Source organism: Apodemus sylvaticus, chromosome 15, assembly GCF_947179515.1.
Source record: "Apodemus sylvaticus chromosome 15, mApoSyl1.1, whole genome shotgun sequence".
In the NCBI taxonomy this organism is placed as follows: domain Eukaryota; kingdom Metazoa; phylum Chordata; class Mammalia; order Rodentia; family Muridae; genus Apodemus; species Apodemus sylvaticus.
In genome coordinates, this window is record NC_067486.1 from 18,030,641 (window position 1) to 18,050,607 (window position 19,967).

A 19,967-nucleotide genomic window follows, 5' to 3' on the forward strand; every position below is an offset into this window, starting at 1 on the left:
ACTGAATATGTTGTGTGGTTAAACATTTAAATAGTTCAACTGATCTTTTTATTAAAAACAAAAAACTACTGAGGAGTTGCTGCTTTGTTCTTTTTTAAAGAAACTACTTTTTTCATAAAACTATCAGCAATGTAACACATGATTACTCATTATACTTTAGTTCTAATCAAGTCTGGCATGTGTATGTATGTGAATGAATGTATGTATTCACCAGAATATGCCTATGTACATATATGTATATATGTTTATATATGTATATGTATTCATATATATGTGTGTTCATGTATGTGTGTATGTTATATATTCATACATATGTGTATATTATATATACATATATGTGTATTTTTTCTTTTTTTTCTTTTTTTATTGAATATTGTCTTCATTTACATTGCCAGTGGTAAAACTTTTCCCGATATCCCCCCTCCCCTAAGACCCCCCAAGTCCCCCACTCCTCCTTCCCCCTGCCTCCATGTATATGCCTCTCCAACCAACACACTTCCTCCTCCCTTCCTCAGTTTCCCTTTGTTGGGGCCTCTGTTGAGCTTTATCTGACCAAGGACCATTCCTCCCACTGATGCCCAACAAGGCCTTCCTCTGCCATATTTTTGGCTAGAACCATGTGTGCCCCTTGGTTGATGAGGCATCTGGGTAGCCGAAATCCTGTGTGTATGTGTGTGTTATATATATATGTATATATATTCATATATATATATGAATATGGAAAGCAGAAATCTATTCTGGTGTCTTCTTTGATTGCTCCCACTTTCTCCTATTTATTTGTTTGCTTGTTTGTTTGTTTATATACTTTAAACAGATTCTCTTACTTTATATGAATGGCACAAATTATACTAGACATGTTTGCCTAGTGAGCTACAGGCACCTGGCTGGTGTGTGCAGCCAGCCTAAGTGGGCTTACATACTTGAGATGCCACACTCTGTTTTTAAATGTGGGTCCAGGAGCGGAAAACTCAGGTCACTGTGCTTACTGTCTGCTTTCCTGAAAGAACTCTTTCCTTAGCCAACAGGACTGGCTTTGATGTTAGATTTTCATCCAATGTTGTATATCAGTGCATTTCTTATAACTAGATGTCACAGTGCTTATTCTAAGTGTGTGCTATCCCTCCTGTACATTAATGTCCCTTCAACATTAAACATTGTGTTTTTGTTAAATTAAACTAAATGCTAACTTCACATGTTTTTAAATGCACCCTATGAACTAGTATTACTTAAGAGATAACATAAAAGCAAGAATTCACATCTGGAAGACAAATAGGTCAGCTTTGTTGAGCATAGTAAAAAACATGAGAGCTTTGGGAAAAAAAATCAAATAGGATAATTACCAATGTTATAAAGCTTTAAATGACATTTTCATGTAAGGAACTTCAGTAAATTGGATCAAGATAACCCTTTTGGTTATTGAGATGCTTAAGTGGAGCTGTTTGGGAGAAATTCTCGCTTTTTATTCTGCACCTCTGCTTTATTTCTCCATTACGATGATTTTATAGTGAACATGCCTGCTTGTGAAGTAATTTTAGCAAATGTTTAAAAGTATCTTCCGGGCTGAGTGTATTAAGTTTTATATAAGCCATGTTTTCAGTGTTCAGCTTTATCGCAGCTATGTCCGTGGACCCTACAGTGTTTATGTAAGCTGGAGGCTACTGCCATCATCTTTAGAGCAGCTAGCCAACTGCTTTTATGTCTTTAAGATACTCTTACAGCTAAAATAACATTGGCAATAAGCACAAGGGGAAATAAAGACACATTTCAGCAATGGACTCTTTGAAAATTCTGCAGATCTGATGGTTGAATAGGCCCATAAGTGCTTTGTAGTTTTGCACATAATCAAGACTGGGATTTCTTCTGAAACTTTTATCCTTAGAATGAGGTTATTTTCACGGAAGGAAGGGAACATGCTTTGATAAAACCCTATATGGGAAGGATTCAATCGTTATGAGAGTACTTGGCCTTTGATTCTTCTTTTGGAGTGAAAAGAGCCCCGGTTAATTTAAATGGTTCTAGTTTGGTGAAATTTTTGAATCGATTTTATGGGTTCTTCTTAGAATTCAAATGCAGTAAAAGTAATGTGTAATTTCTCACTTTTTTTTTCATTTTTCTTCTTCTAAGCACTTAAAGTTATTGCTATTCTATAAGCAATCATCAAATTTTAAATTTTCAGTGTTCTGATTTTTAAAGTAAAAGTTCTTGGAAGTAAAAAAGACCATAAAATTATCATAGTAATCTTAAGTACCAAATAAAATTTAGAAGGTCCAGTTAAAGGATTATGCACCTTTGTTTATTTATGATTCTTTCTATATACATATGCATTGCACTTGCGTTTAGCTAAATTCATTTCTAATTGATAATATAAAGTTATAAATACAATGCTTAGCCTTATTCTCATTTACATTTTTTTTATTTCATCGAAAGTACCAAAACTTTGGTAGACAATATTTGTTTCTGTGAAACTTTTAGATATAAATCCAAAGATATTACTTGTTTGTCGTGTTCACTTTCCAGTGCAATAAAAGATATGTATCAATAGCTGAAACTATAGCAGCTGATATGTAATTGTATTTCATATTGTGTATAAGAGCTTTAGAGTTATCTATGTATTTTTAAGTATTTGGACAATTTAACATGAAGTATTCTAGCTTTAAATTCCTGCCACATTGCTATAAATGTGATTTCTACAATCTACCAGGAAACAAAACAGGAAATTATATAAAAATTAGAATAAATGACATGATAAATAATAAATTTTTAAGTATGCAGCATGTGAGCACTTCAACATATTTCTTGAGCTACAATTTGTACTTTGAATAGTTTCTTCCTAGTTTCTTAATGGTAAAAGTACATGCTATTCAAAGCATATTAGGGAAACATACTTATATTACTATTATTTTTATTAGAATTGAAAGATATTATCTTATTTATTTTGAGATGATTTTATTTTACTTTTTACTAATACATGTGTTTGAGTGAGGAATCTGTATATGAGTCCAGGGCCTGCCTAGTCCAGGACACGGCATTGGATATCATGGAAGTGGAGTTACTAGCTGCTATGATTTTTATAATGTAGGTGCTAAAAACCACATTCTGCAGCAGGAGGAATCACATTTAGCATCTGAGCTATCTTTTCAGGTCTATGACTTTTTCTTTATATTTTCAATTTTAATAGAATAAATCTGAAACATTAGTAAAGGGTAAAATGTGTATAGAATAGTTAAATATTTTACATATGATCATCATGAGTTCTTAAAGATTAGTTTTATTTTTAAATATGTATGTATGTGTAAATATATGATTAGGAAAGGGATACATCTCCTGCCATTCAAAAACATTATAAGCTTCACTACTTGATAATTTTCCAAATATGACTTTATCTTTTTGTGTACTTCCTCATCTCTCATTATAATGAGGAAGCATTTTAAAGGGTTTGTACTTGCCACTGAAAGATGGTTATCATTTTTAAATAAAATACATAAAGTTCTAACATAGAGGAAAATTTAAGCAAATAAATGATAAAACAATAGCAGATAGAGAAAAAGACATTTTAGTTGTGATCTGGACTCCTAAAAAGCCAAGTTTATTTTAGCCTAACACTCTTTATCCAACACACTGAAGCATCATTATGTATTCAGGACAGCATCACTTCAGACAGAAGTGAAACTTCTTTTATCCCAAATTTTCCCTGTTTAAAAGTGAGAAAGGATAAAGCCAACCAATGGACAACTATGAAGAAAAGAGAATGAAAAAACAAAATATGGTCTGAAGTTCTCTTTCTTTGTTAGATCTTTGTGTGGTTTTGGTATCAGCGTAATTGTGGCTTCGTAGAAGGAGTTGGGTAGAGTTCTTTCTGTTTATATTTTGTGGAATAGTTTGAAGAGTATTGGTGTTGGGTCTTCTTTGAAGGTCTGATAGAATTCTGCACTGAAACCATCTGGTCCTGTGCTTTTTTTTGTTTGGAAGACTTTCTATGACCCCTTCTATTTCTTTAGGGGTTATGGGACAGTTTAGATGATCTATTTGGTCCTGATTTAATTTTGGTATTTGGTATCTGTCTAGGAAATTGTCCATTTCCTTGAGAAATCAAAACAACCCTGAGATTTCACCTTACACCAGTCAGAACGGCTAAGATTAAAAATTCAGGAGACAGCAGGTGTTGGCGAGGATGTGGAGAAAGAGGAACACTCCTCCACTGCTGGTGGGGTTGCAAACTGGTACAACAACTCTGGAAATCAGTCTGGCATTTCCTCAGAAAACTGGGCACGTCACTTCCAGAGGATCCTGCTATACCACTCCTGGGCATATACCTAGAGGATTCCCCAGCATGTAATAAGGACACGTGCTCCACTATGTTCATAGCAGCACTATTTATAATAGCCAGAAGCTGGAAAGAACCCAGGTATCCCACAATGGAGGAATGGATACAGAAAATGTGGTATATTTACACAATGGAATACTACTCAGCAATTAAAAACAATGAATTCATGAAATTTTTAGGCAAATGGTTGGATGTGGAAAATATCATCCTAAGTGAGGCAACCCAATCACAAAAGAACTCACATGGAATGCAGTCACTGATAAGTGGATATTAATTAGCCTAGAAGCTCTGAATACCCAAGGCACAATTAGCATAACAAATGACTCCTATGAAGAAGTAAGGAGAGGGTTCTGATCCTGGAAAGGTTTGATCTAGCATTGGAGGGGCTTATCAGGACAGAGAAAAAGGAGAGAGGTGATTGGAGAATGAGTGGAAAGAAGAAGGTTTATGGGACATATGGGGAGGGGAGAACTGGGAAAGGGGAAATCATTTGGAATGTAAACAAAGAATATAGAAAATGAAAATATATAATTAAAAAAAAAGAAAGAAAAAACAAAATATGTAAAAGACCAACAGAATCGGGAGAAGCAAGAGTAGGCAGTGTGCACGATGAAGGTTTACAGGAAAAGGGCTCACCCATCTGATCCCTGTTAGTTCACAGCCTGGTCTAGGTTTGTGTATTCTAATTTTATTATATATAATGTTTGTTCTAATTTTATGATATCTATTGTTTTGTTACAGGATGGTGGCCCCTTATATTGTACAAAATATATAACTAAGATGTACTAAATATATTTACACAGCTTCTTAAAACTGGACTTGCCTGTGAAGGTTGTCTTCCTGATGTGGAGACCCCTAGAGTCTAGCAGATAGATTGGTCAGGTTTCTTTTCTTCCTTGACCCTTGTTCTGACTCATTCTATTTCCATGTTTCTTTTCCTCTTGCTTACTCTCCAATCCCTTCTCTTTCTTCTATTTTTATTTGTTGCATTTTGAAGTTTAGCAATGTAGGGTTATTATTTTAAATGAGTATAAAATACACTAAGGTAATATATGGCAGAACACACACACACACACACACACACACACACACACACACGTGCATGCACAGATAGAAAATAGACTTATAAGAACTACAAAGTTTAGGTTGTTGGTTGTTAGTTTTGGTTTTTCAAAACAGTGTTACTCTGTGTAGGCCTGGCTGTTTTTGAGCTTTTCTACTCTTGTAGTACAGGCTGTCCTTATGCCTTCCAAATGCTGGAATTAAAGGCATGTGTCATCACAATCAGCATGAACTACAAATTTGTATCTACATAGTTCCAAGCTTTTTCATATATCCTCAAATGAATGCAGACATGTATTTAAAAATCAAGTCCATCTAGACTTCTACATTGTCTGCTTTTTTCCAGTGTCATTTAACTCTTTTTCTTTTTATGTGTGGTTGGTTAATTATGGTGGTTGTTTGAAATCTGGTGCATGTTTAAGGCTGGTAAAGTGATCCACCACTGAGTAATCTTCCTTGTCCCCATTTCCTTCAAGGCAAAGAAAATTCATACTCATATTCATATTTCTCTCCTCATAGAAGTGGCCAGACTTGACTCATATTATTTCTGCATACTTCACATTGAAATATTTTTTCAATCTTTTCAATAATTTTCTAACTGTACTTTCAGCTCTATACTATTTTCCTCATAATTCTTTTGTAAATCACTCCAAATGTTATATTTCTCAGTAAAAACTTAAACACTTGTGGTAGCCAATTAAGGTTCACAATATCATTTATTATATATGGAATGAAAGCCTTGGACATATCATGAAAACGACTAATATTCTTGCAAAAATATATTGTAAAGAAACCGATGAAACTTGAGAAATGTTAGTGGAAAGGAGGGCAGTGAGCAGACCTCACAAAGCATTCATGAGAGTCAGACCTTGATATAGGTTCTGGTGTCTCTGAAGCATTGAAGGCAGGAATGTGACACAGTGAGATGTATCTGGCTCATACATCATTCCTGTTTGGCAATAGTAAGCTAGGATTCAAAACAACCAAACAACAAAGACAAGATAACAGTAGCCTGGAGGAAAAGTGATGCTTGTTTAACTAGAAGGATAGTTCAAGGAATAATAGAAACAGGTGATCCAATTTTGTTAGAAAGAGTATTTCTTTAAATTAATTTGAACTCTTGCAACATGCATGAACCTGTTAGGATAAAGAAAATATATGTACTTGATCATTTGATCATAAGGAATCTGTAATGTCACAACAGTTGTTTTTTAGTGCTCCTCTGCTTCTCTAGAATCATCTCACCAAGTATACATTCCTGTGTTTCTATGGACATTAAAGTGTTGAACTTAAATGTTAGTGTGTGAAATAAAATGTCACTCTCTTCCCTTGTCTGATCCATCCCCTACTTGGTTCCCTGACTCAGATACAATACCTAATGTTCTGCTATGGATTTTTTTTGATGTGTTGAATAAAGAAGTCTTCACAAACATCAATATTTTGGATGACATTTTACTTGACACCGTCAACATTTTAAACCAGAATGAAGTAACAGGTAACTAACTGTCTTGATGGGGAGAACAGAGATATTGATTTATTTGAAAATGGTGACATTGACACAAGAGTCAGAAGGAAATACCTAGTGTGCCTTGAATTAGTATTGTACCTAGACGTAATGCCTTTGGAAAATGAATGCAAAACCTGAAATGTCAATTTACATTCACTTTTCTATTAGTATTTTGAATATTCATTGTATTAGGATTCTTGGAAGAAACAGGATGTACAGGATGTGTATTATGACTGAATTTATTAGAATTATTTTAGATTTCATATTATATATTATACATTTAATAATAGTAATTTATATTAAGTTGTTTATTATTATTATTGCTATTACTATTTATTATTATTATTATTATTACTATTATTACTATTACTATTATTATTATGCTGATCCCAGTGTGACCCTGGTAGGTTGGTGGTGGGGCAGAGTGACATGGTTCTTCCCCTGGGACAGTGCTCCAATGTGAGCCTCCACTAGTGTCAATGGCTGCTGTGAGCCCTTTACATAATAATATACATATTTTCACATTGCTCTGAGGAGTGTCCTCCCTGTTAACATTTATGACTCCATGATAATTTGAGACAGCATGAGTCTAGGAGGAGAAAATGTGGCTAATGTCTCAGCAAAATGATAAACACTGGGACCTTCAGAACAGCCTTTAAGGCTATCAGAAACAGTTCTAAATCCATGAGTTCAAAATAATATATAATTTCTCAAATATGCAAAAAGATAAGGATGCAATATGAATTAGGAGGGGCTTGATGAATCTAAAGGAACAGAGGTAGCTACACTATGAGCCAGCTTGTCAGAAAGATACAAAGGCAAAAAGATAAAAATGCAGGCAGATTCCTGAGCTCAATGTCAACCTAAATCTGAGAGAGCCAAAGCTCAGGTGTGGTAGAAAAGGAAATGTCACAGCTGGGTTCCACCCAACTACCTTATAGTCTGTATTTAACAAAGGCAAACTCAGAGATCTGAATTCCTTTGCAAGGTTAAGAAATAATGTATGTGTGCTCTTTCTTAACAATCAAAAGGCTGGTGTCATGGGATGCTGATTCATTGGATAATCAAAAGGAAACCTGAGGCAAATGAGTGAATTAATATAAAAAATAAAAGACTGGACCTGTGTTCCATAGAAGATAAGCTGTCCTGAAAATACAGAAACTTGTTTTAGAATAAAAGGATAGAACTGCTTGATGAACTTATCACATGCACACACATACACACACACACACACACACACACACACACACGAAGGATGTGGGCATAGAGAACACAGCTTGGATCCACTATTTGACTTTAAGTCATTCTTTACGCAGCTGCGAGACAGCCCTTCTCTCAGAACCCTTTTCTATGCCTCTATGACGAGGCTGGTCCTTGGCAATACTAGTTGTAGTCCAATACTGGCTGTCTTCTCACTGGAGAAGTTAAGAAACATATACACCCTGTCCATGAGGCTGGATGCCTTAACAGTTCCAATCTGGTGCTGAAAGCCTGAAGATTTTCAGGAGAGCCACTGGTATTCAGTCCATGTCCAAAAGCCAAAGAAGCTTATGTCTGTGAGTGATGGCAGCAACCAAAGCAGTAGGACTGGAAGCACTAGAGACAACAGCACTAGTGACTCAGGACAGGGTGACAGCTTCTCAATAAGGTGTGAGGACAAGGAGTCTGAAACCCAATGCTCCTAGTAAACCTCCTTTTATCTTGGCCATTACCTCTTAACTGATCCCAGTCAAGATGCCAACCAAAGTCAACTATCACAAAGAACTCCGGAGTCCCTGTGGTGATACCAAGGAATACCTGGATTTTCAAGCATCACTGGCATGAGAAATTTTGAGACTATGGTTTGATGTGCAATAAATGTCCTAATTGTTTCAAGAAGGAACACTGAGGCACAGTCTTAAAAAAAATTCAACATTAGTTGTGAAGAATATACTGTTTATTGTTATGAAAAAGAAGTATTTCTGGCTAAGCAGACTGAACATAAAAGGTACTTTTCTCAAAATGTTATCATGTATCCATTTAAGGATCCAGTTTTCTTTTGTAAAACATTTTTATTAGCATGTGTACTACGTATAATTGGTCTCATCATAACATTTTCAGGAACACAAATGTTTATTTTCAGCTCCCTTGTTATCTACTTTTATTTTCCTTTTATTCTGCAACCTATTGGGTGTGTGTGTGTGTGTGTGTGTGTGTGTGTGTGTGTGTGTGTGTGTGTAAGAGACAGAGAGACAGAGAGATGGAGACAGATGAAAACAGAGAGAGGAGAGATAGATGATAGAGGGGTGAAAGATGAAGTTAGGAAGAAGAGGAAGGAGAACATTGGAATTGCTAACATTATTATTTATATGGGACATTATTATTTATATATAAGGGACAGTTCCATACAAAGTATGTATACAATTAAAAACAGTAATTGCTTTCACTTCTACTTTTTTTCCTTTCCTCCCCTATCTACCACATCTCTTACCTATTAAAATATTCTTCCCACTTATGATTTCTTATTGTGTTTCTCTTGATTTGAAAAGGACCATCTGTAGAACCAAGATATAATAACTATCAATTGAGAATGGTTAGTTCTCATGTGGGTACAGAACTACCTTATAGTTCAAACCCACATTTGATAATGGCTCCCCCCATCCCAAGGTCCAACACCAATTGATAGTTGAACATTAAAAGGAAAGTTCCAGGAGCCCCTCACTTATCCATGACTGACTGTCAAAAAGAACCTCTTGAGTCTGCCCAGTGAAAGTAATCTTAGCTGCTGAGTTCATGCTTATATTAGATGTCTAATAGATGGGATTTCACTGCCCTTCCCCCTACCTTCTTGCTCTTGCATTAACTCTTTTGACAGGTGAACAAGGATTTCAGAGTTTTAGAGAAGAGAATATAAATTACATATAAATAAGTCCTTAATAATCACTTATTCTTATAATCCTGTGAAGAAATTAGTCTCTGTATTTATACATAGTTTACTGTCAAAAAAAGAGACTTTCTCTGAGTACAAGTAAGTCTTGCTTATGGTATGACTATAGATAATTCATGAATAAGTTGAACTTACATTAGTTTACAAGACAACAGCAATAATTTTTTCTCATAGGGTTTATGACTTTCTGTGGGGGTTGATTGTTGACCAAGTTTGCACACATCAAGAAGGAGTTAAATGCCATAAAGCAGAACTCAAATCCAAGCAGAGAGTGATAGTTCTGACACAGCACTCTAATTCATGTAGGTACAGCTTTCCTGGAAGGGTTATATGGTGGTTTATAGGATTCATTTCTGCATAAGACTGTCAATGTCTTCTATCTCTCACAGCCTCTGAAACACCTTCAGGAACTTGATATCTAGCCAGCAGGGATGCTTATGTCTCAATTTCAACTTGGTTTTCCTATACCTTGCAGAAATAGGCTGTGGTTTCTCCAGTAATAGAATCTTTTCATCTAGTTTTTATAGAAGACAAAGCAAACAGGCAAAAGCTTGAATTGTTTCTTTATGAATTTTCTGAGGTCTTGCTGACCAACAATTCCTATATGCATATCTCAAACCCTGCACTGAGTTTTCCCATAGATAATAATCAAAGAAAAAGAGGCTAATCAACTTAAGAGTGGTGCTGGTTTGAGGAGAGTGAACCTGAGAAAGCCTGGAGGAAGTAATGGATCAGACTGACATAATCATATTTCAATTAGAAACATTTTTTTAAAAAGTAGCTCTGTATAACATGTCAACATTTTATATTACAAAAGATGTAATTAAAGCAAGGCAATGAAATGGTAAGAACAATCACATTATAAAAGTGTATCCTCAAGGAAATTGTGCACCAAAATTAGGTCCAGTTGTCTTTGGGCGAAGAAGAAAATTGTATGACTACAGTGTCAAGAATTTAAATGGTGATGTTATAAGTCAAAGAAAGCTAGTAACTGCCGCAATCCAGAACAGAAAAAGGATGGGTATTTCCAATGAATATTTACAGATAACTATTTATAGAGCAGTGCTGAATACATGATATGTACATAGAAACTCAAAAGACATAAACATAAATGTCACTAATTTTTATTTTTTTACCTTGGGGGTGGGAGTTACTATTTATTTGGTTTTACTTCTTTTTTGTACTGCTGCTGTTGCCGGGTAGTGGTGGTGCACGCCTGTAATTCCAGCACTCTTGGAGGCAGAGGCAGGCAGATTTCTGAGTTCAAGGCCAGCCTGGTCTACAAAGTGAGTTCCAGGACAGCCAGGGCTACACAGAGAAACCCTGTCTAGAAACCAAAAAAATTAAAAATTAAAAATTAAAAAATTAAAAAATTAAAAAAAAAAGTATACTGTTGCTGTCTTCAGACACACCAGAAGAGGGCGTCAAATCCAATTGCAACTCGGGGCTTCTGAAAAAGCGGTCAGTGCTCTTAATCACAGAGTCATCTCTCCAGTCCCATTTACTTATTTATTTATTAATTTAAAACATAGATAAAATAGTTACTTAGTTTTAAGAAACTCAGTTCTATATTAATCTACCAAGTAGTAATCTGACTCAGAACTTAAAAGAAAATACTGGATGGGCTCTGAAAAAGTATGGGGACAGATTCGTAGGTGGATGAGGTGAAAAGAAGAATGGACACAAGAAACATTGTATATTACTAAAATATTAAATACAAACTACTTTTGAGTAATTATGCAAAGTATATTATTATTATTAACAAAGCTATATTAAATTAAAACATATTCATAAAATATAAGGAAGTATATCTAATGATTACATATAAAATAATATGCATCATAGTTCTCATTTTAGAATTGTAGATTGTGATTCTAACTAGTCAAAGGATATATTTTATAACTGTATGTGTTATCATTAAGATTAAATATCCATGTCCTTCAGCTGCAATAATTTAGAGTTCATGAATTTAAAACACTTTCATAGTGTCAATGCAGCAATTATGTTTCTAGTGGATAATGCTACTGGAAAGTGATTGCTTATCTAGATAAGATAATTCACTACCTATATCTTCCTCAATTAAGCTGAATAAGTTGAGAATAAAAATAAATACACTGTCCATATTTTTATATTATGATTTTAGAGTCAAATTAGCAGCCCATTATGCATTTGTTCAAAAATAATTAGTGAAACAGTACTCAAATATGGTCTATAAATGTGCCAAGAAATGGCAGATTTATATGTATTTATATGTTGATTGTAGTAGTGAATTTTTAATTATTTTTATTGTACTCTGAATTAGGAAGCTATTTCTACAATATACTTCGTACATGTATATGGGTATACATATGGGTAACATTGCTTCAGCAAAACCACAAACCTAGTTATAGACCCAAGAATGGTGTCGTAAAAAAAGATGTTTCCTGCTCAAGACCCACCATTTTTTGGGCAAGTACAATTACCGTGCCTTACCAAAAATCTTCTCTTTCCAGGATGTGGAGATAACACCAGAAAACCACAATAGGTCAGATGAAAGCTCAGTCCAAATGGATAGTTCTACATCATAGGTCCTATATCTTATAACTCAGAGAACTTATGGGATGAGGAACTGAAGAGATTGTAAGAGCCAGAATATAAAGAAGTCTGCTCTGAAACAGTCTCTCCCTTATGTGACAAAATAAGCAAGGCAGAGGCAATGGCTTTATTAATAGATAAGCTGAGGTGGGAAATCTCCGTTGAGCCAACTCTTCGGCAACAAACTGCAGGTAGGTAACTAATGACTGCTGAAGGGGGGAGACTTAGCCCACCCAATGGGTAAACCTCCTAGTGGTTATCTAATACAAAGTGTTCAACCCTGGAGCCATATACCCATGGACAGAAACAGACTCATCACTCTGTTTCATATGTTGAGTTGTATATTTATTTGTTGAAACATACATAAATATACTTCTCTCTATGTCTTTATTTCTTTTTCATCATCTATCTGTATATCATCTATCTATTATCATACATCTACATATGTATATATATGTGTATATATACATAAATAGTTTTATATATATAAAACTATCTGATACATGACATCTACCTGTCTGTCTATCTAAACTATCTACCTATCAACCTATTTGTCATGTATCTGTCTGTCTATCTGTCTATTTGTAAAATCTATATACCTATCAACCTATTAGTCATTTATAAATCACCTATTATCTGTCTGTCATCTATCCTCTATGTGAAAATACTATGTAAAGAAATAAAAGACTACCAAGTTGAGAATGAGATGAGAAGAAGCAAGAATTTGAAGAGAAGAGACAAAACCTTGGAATGGGTGACAATAGAAAATAGAGAGGGAACGTGACATGATGGTAGGAATTTAAGTCTTCGCAAATACAGTCCAGATTTGCACCCCTTGTGTTGTTACATCAAGTTGATGAAAAGATGGAATTCAGAATTTTCAGTTTTACAATAATTAGATACACTACTCATGAGATTTTGGCAAAACTTTCTGCATACAAGAAAATGACAGAACTCATTTATTTAATATAAAAATTTAAGAGGATCATAGATGATGCACCAGGAAACAGTTCTATCCTTTTCCATTTGTGACTTTAATAATTGTCTTATCACATTAATCTATTTTATATTTTGAAGATATTTTATAATCAGTATTTTGTTGAGTAATGCCAGTGGATGGGTTAGGGGGTTTTCAAAGGGGAGATCTGGAAATGAGAAACATTTGAAATATAAATAAAGAAAACATCCAATAAAAATACTATATTCAAAAAAATTAAATGTTATCTTCAGTGACCCATGGGTACTATGAGGAAACAAATGATATATAGACCCTTTTACCAAAAAACAAAACAAACAAAAACATACATGGTAACTAGGCTGTGTATTATGAATTCCAAATGAATAAACTATTTTCATGGTTCTTGTGCATTTTCCTCGGTCACGTTTAAACATGAATCCAAGAGAGTATATATTTGCCAAAGGTTAATTGAAGTTATGAAAAAACACAGTCCAGAGGTTTTGCTATGAATTTATGTTGTGTAATTATAATTTAATTAATTTGATACCTTGTGGAGGTTTGAACTCTGTTCCTTTCACCGAATAAAAATATAACTAATTTTAGTAATGTAAGAATATGAACATACGTTTCAAATTCCTTTCTCATGGTTTCAAATATAGTTGAGATTCTGTGTTATTTTTGTTTGTCTTTTTGTTTGAGTATGTAATTTAATTATGTCATTTTCCATTCCCTTTATTTCCTCCAATCCCTTCTGTTTGCCCATCCCACTCCTTTTCAAATCCACTTTCTTTGCGTTGTTATTGCACATATTTAATATACACATATATTTCTAAATGTACCCTATTTAGTCCTTATAAAACAAACACATCTGTTTTCTTATTTTAAAAAAATTAATATAGAGTTAAGACGTGCGTTGAGACGTGCATCACCTTTTGGATGTTTTATTTCCTCAATTTAGGTGTTTTGGATAAATATGTTATCGTTTAAAATGCAGTACCTTCAGGATCACCTGGTAGTCACTTAAGCGTAAAACAGTATTCACATTCATTGAAGTTTCTGAAGTCTTCAAATTGGAATTGACATGCTGTTTTTCCTGTGATGTACTGATCCATCAAGTTGTTTGCCTATGACCAGAATCAGAAAGAAGGTATATTATAAGATTATAGCACAGATAGATTAAATACGTGACATGTAATGAACTGAGTACTCAACTCAATTTACCTGACTGGGTAAGAAAAAAGATGTCACTCTTGATTTAGTTCTTTATATTCATCAGTCAAATAAGCATTTTTATATCTACTCCAAACTACACCCCACATTGTAAGAGTACAATATTTCTAGAAATAGTAATACTTCTACACTTGAACTACGAGCATGCTACAATAAACTTTACTGTTTCGATATCTTTTCACTTTTGAACACTCACTATGTTATATTCATGTAAATAACTATTGCGACGGTCAGTAATAATCTAAATGGCTTAATACTGCACCTTAGTCACAGGAGAAAAGAAACAATATCACTGTAGGTCTAATCTTTTTTCTAATAATTTTCCCCTTTTAGTTAACTATGTAGTTATGGGTTGCATTACATTCTGAAAAATGTCATAGTTATGATATTAGAACTTTGTAGACTTTAGAAAGAAACTGCAAAGTAATCAAAGCAACACCATATTAAAGCTCATGTATCTGCTAGAACTTGAGTAAAAGACCTTGAAAAAAAATACAGAAGAATCATACAAAGTAATATTGTTTAATATCAGAGATGGTGGTCTTCCTTCTAATAATGGTAAGGAAATAAATTAATTATATAATTATAAATTTGTGTCATTTCATAGTTCCCTCTCGAATCATATACATGGTGTAGTGATTCATAAATTATTTTTACATATTAAATTCACATATTGTTATTTTAATGGTGAGTATGGTTAAGGGAAGGTTCATGCCACACAGTGTCTGATGATGTTGGAGAACCTATATTTTATTCCTTCTACTTTTATGGGAGCTCTAGGCATCTACTATAAGTTAATTGATGACCACTCTTAGGGAGAAATAAAATGTTCAATTTAAAAATAACTTTTGGGAAGAATTGTTAGCAATGGTCAGGTTCTAGGGTTCAGTGTTTCCAGGTTCATGGTATCTTATTCAAAGGCAAAGTAAAAGTGCACGCATATTAGGAAATGATATGGTAACTACACAAACAAAAGCAATAGAACCTGTTAAGACATTATCAAGAGAGACAGTCCATGTTAAGCTAGACTTATTTATTGTTCAATTGTGCTATATAAGGGAGTACTATGGTTGGTAAGGTATAGTAGAAGTGATTCTGTTTTTCTTGGAAAGACATGGATTATGTCAACAGTTTTTTTCCTCTTTATGGTCATTTCTTTGATCTATCAGATTTTAAATATTTGCTTGTCCAAAACCACACAGGAAATGTTCATTCAAAGGGCAGAGTTTGCCTGATTCTGTATCCATTAGACCTTAACGTTGGTCAGATGTTATCAGTTCTCCAAGTTTTGTATCTGGGCACAGCGCTGGTATGATTGAAAATAATTTGTTTAGATTTGATTGTAGTTAATTGGAAGAGAAAAGAATGTCATCCATTGCTCAGAGAAAGTATGCCTAAGATTTGGTTTTGATGGGCGTCCTAGGTTTCTTCCATGTTTCTAACTGCGTCTTTGGCTGGAAGAATACTCATATTCATAGCATGTGCCAGTAAACATCACACATTATCAAGTTTGGGCCTGGATTATATAGTGGAGCCCAAAGTTACTAAATTCTCTTCTATGTTTGCCCACTGCAAAATGACATTTAAAGTTTGCTCAGTATCATTATGTACTAATTTTCCTTTGTATAATTAAAACATGCTTGTTATATATTCACCAAATTCACTAAACATTCATTGAAAGCTAAATTATACTATTAATTTTAGATTTGGTAAAGCATTTTTAAGAACTAATGAATCTAGTCAATATATAAAAAACAAAACTTGGCAGGCATTTTCAGAAGTTGTAAATTATTATTTAAAACTGATTTATCTTAGTTTATAGCAAATATTACTCACATTTAGTTGAACCGCAGGGCCAAGAGACTGTTTTGGTAACATTGAACACACAAGTCCATTATTTTTCATTGAAATATTGGAAACTGTAATCAATGAACTATTCAACAAAATGACTACTAAGAAAATTATGTTTCTGCAAATTGACCTAAAGACATCATCCACAATTATAAGAAATGTTTCTGTGCTGTTGTAATAGCGGTTTTTTAGTTATTTATTCACAAGGAGGATTTAATAAGTATAGTTCATGTTTTTTTCATGGTGTAAATTTTGGAATAAAATGTAAATGCATGTATACTCTTTCTTCTTAAGAAATAGTGACCAAGAACAACAACAAAAATGTTGGTATGTGGTGATGCACATTACAAGATGTAAAACATTTTTAAGTGATATAAAACTGATACAGAGTGAGTGCAAAGCCTCATAGACTCTATTAATAAATGGTCTCAGCAATACCTTCTTTGTTGAATATTTTACATGTCATCTCAATGGGAAGAGAAATATAGAAAAGATTCATGAGATTTGTTAGAGATTTCTGACATTTAAAGATATTGTTTTATAAATGTGTATATCATTATATGTTTTAATGACCTGAGGGAAGAAAGTCTTTGGCAAAGTTCTTGATAAACATAAAAAAGCAACTTGAAACAGGATAGGGAATATAAATAATAATCCTGCATATGCTTGGCATTGCAAAAAACTACTGACAGAAACTAATGGGAGTATATTATTGAGTAGTATATTATTCAGGGTTCACGAAGATAACGGAATTTATACAATGAATCTCTCCATATCTCTATCTCTCTCTTTTTCACTCAATTACTCTATCTATCGATCTATCTATCTATCTATCTATCTATCTATCTATCTATCTTTCTATCTATCACCTATATACATATACATACATATATGGGATTTATTAGAATGACTTAGAGGCTCTGAACCAACTAATACAGTAAAAGCTGCCTATAAACAAAAATGCGATAGCTGTTAATTCTCTGAGGCTTGGACTTCATTCAGTATATGTTAGAACCCTGAAGAAATGAGCTTCAACACCAGTGAAAATATGGCTTTCTAGCAAGGACAAAAGCAAGCAGACAGAGAATGAGGCTTCCTTCTTTCATGTCCTTTAATATAGCTTTGGATCAGAAGGGGTGGCCCAGATTAGAGGTGGCTTTTCCCACCTCAAAATTCTAGATTAAATATGTGTCTTCCAATCCCAAAGATTCAAACTAGAAGTGTATCTTTACACTTCAAATTAGTCATGTAAAAACATTTGTGAGTGTTAAGTTGGTAGCCAAAAAAATACACCAATAATACGGATATTTGTTTGGAACAAAAATATAAAGTCATAGGAAGGTGTTTAATTTTCTGATTGGCTCTAGACTTGTTAATTGGCTAGTAGATTTGATATTATTAACTGAAGATAATAGTTATAGAAAAATAACTGAGTGAAATTTGAATTTGAATAGTTGATATCACTAGAAAAGTGTCTATCAATATATTTATTAACTACAAATATTTAAAGAAGTGAATTAATTCTATATATTCAAGAAAAGGTTTGAAATGATATTTAAAATTTGCTACCAGTTTAGTGAGAAGGATAATTTTATGTTATCTTCATTGGGGTAACAGATACTTAGATTTCTAGTAAAACACATCGATATGTCCATATATTTCTGGAAAAGCTTAGCATTTGCATCAGTACACTGAATAAAAGAGAATTATGGAGTTGGAGAAGTAGCTTGGTGTTTGAGAGTACTTGTCCTCAATAATGAGAGACTGAGTGTTTACACCAGCAATAGCATCAAGCAGTTCACAAGTGCCTATGATTTCCTTCCAAGGGATCTGAAATCCTTTTCTTGCCTTCCTGGGTATCTGAAACCACATGTGTGTATACAATGACAAAGGCACACATGTAATTTAAAAATAAATTACCACTATAGACAGATATCATTTTAACTTAGGTCCATAAAGTGAAAAAAGAAAAGGCAAGAGATTCTGTGCGTTGAAAATGGAAAATCAACTTTTTTTCCCAGCAAACATCATTTTCCTTCTCCTGTGCCTTTGAACTCATACTGATTGCACTACTGGATTTCTATCTTTATGATTGCATATTATAAAATTATTAGTTATCAAAAATATGAAGTTAAAGGCTATAATGTGTATGTGTGTGTTTGTGTTTATATGTGTGTGTGGGTTTCTATTTCAGTCTACATTTCTTAGAAACTCTTGTCTTATTTTGTGACTTACAACACCATCACTCTATGCATTGATTCAGCTACTTTTGCTCATAAACTTTCTTTTCATGTTTGCCGCAAGAGATCACCAGAAAGAAGTGAAGCTACCAGACACTAAACCATCAACCACAGAGTTCACTGCCGGGGGAGGGGGGGGCAGCGGTCCCAGGCTCCAGCTGCATATGAAGCAGAAGATGCCCTTCCCTGGCATTAATGGGAGGTGAGGCCCTTGGTCTTGTGGAGGCTCATTGTGCTAGAGTAGGGGAATGCTAGGGTGCTGAGTCAGGAGTGAGAGGAGGGGAGGAGGGGAGCACCCTCATTGAGGCAGGGTGTGGGGGAGAGAGTAAGGGGTTTGTGGAGGGGAAACTTGGATGGGAGTTAACATTTAAAATGTACATAAATAAAGGTGGTGGCGCACGCCTGTAATCCCAGCACTCTGGGAGGCAGAGGCAGGTGGATTTCTGAGTCTGAGGCCAGCCTGGTCTACAGAGTGAGTTCCAGGACAGCCAGGGCTACACAGAGAAACTGTCTCGACAAAACCAAATCCAAAAACCAAAAATAAATAAATAAATAAATAAATAAATAAATAAAAATAAATAAATAAATAAATAAAATAACCAATAAAATATGGGGAAAAAAAGGAATGAAGTTCAACCAAGTTACATTCTCCTTTGGAAATTCAGATAAGGAAATGTTTGATATCAAATTTTTCTTTAGTCTCAGGATGTTTGCTGTTTTTTTTTAAATCCAGGTTTTTCTTGAAACAAAACTGATAGTATATATAATAGATTCTATTATTTTTTAATATATATTTCTTTCCAGTGAAATCCACAACTGAGTGATTGTTGACCTCTCCAATATCTCCAATCAGTCTGGGGCCATCCACATCTCTGGGACTCATGGTCCTGTTTGGATCATAGGCAATGTGTTCCTATTCAAAGTGGATCCTTTTCATGGCTTCCACTTTGAAGGAAAGTGTATCCTCCCTTTTCAGACAGTCACTGGACTATCGCCTGTATCTCTCATGAAGAACCAGTCCCTAATTTGACCTACATTGGGCATCCCTATGTAAGATTTCATTTTTTCTTTCTGACCTGGTTCTAAAGCAACACTTTCTTTACTCTGTTAAATTATTCAGAGATTAACTGCGTTCTCTCCTCCTGTTTAGTTCCTGCACATGGAGATACCCTTATGCTCCTTTAGAAACAGCCACTAATCTGGGTTCCTGAAAATGCCACTGATGGCTGGACTGGAGAAGTAGCTGCTTCTGTTCTCCCATTATGATTGCTGTAATAATGGGGCTCAAGGCTAAA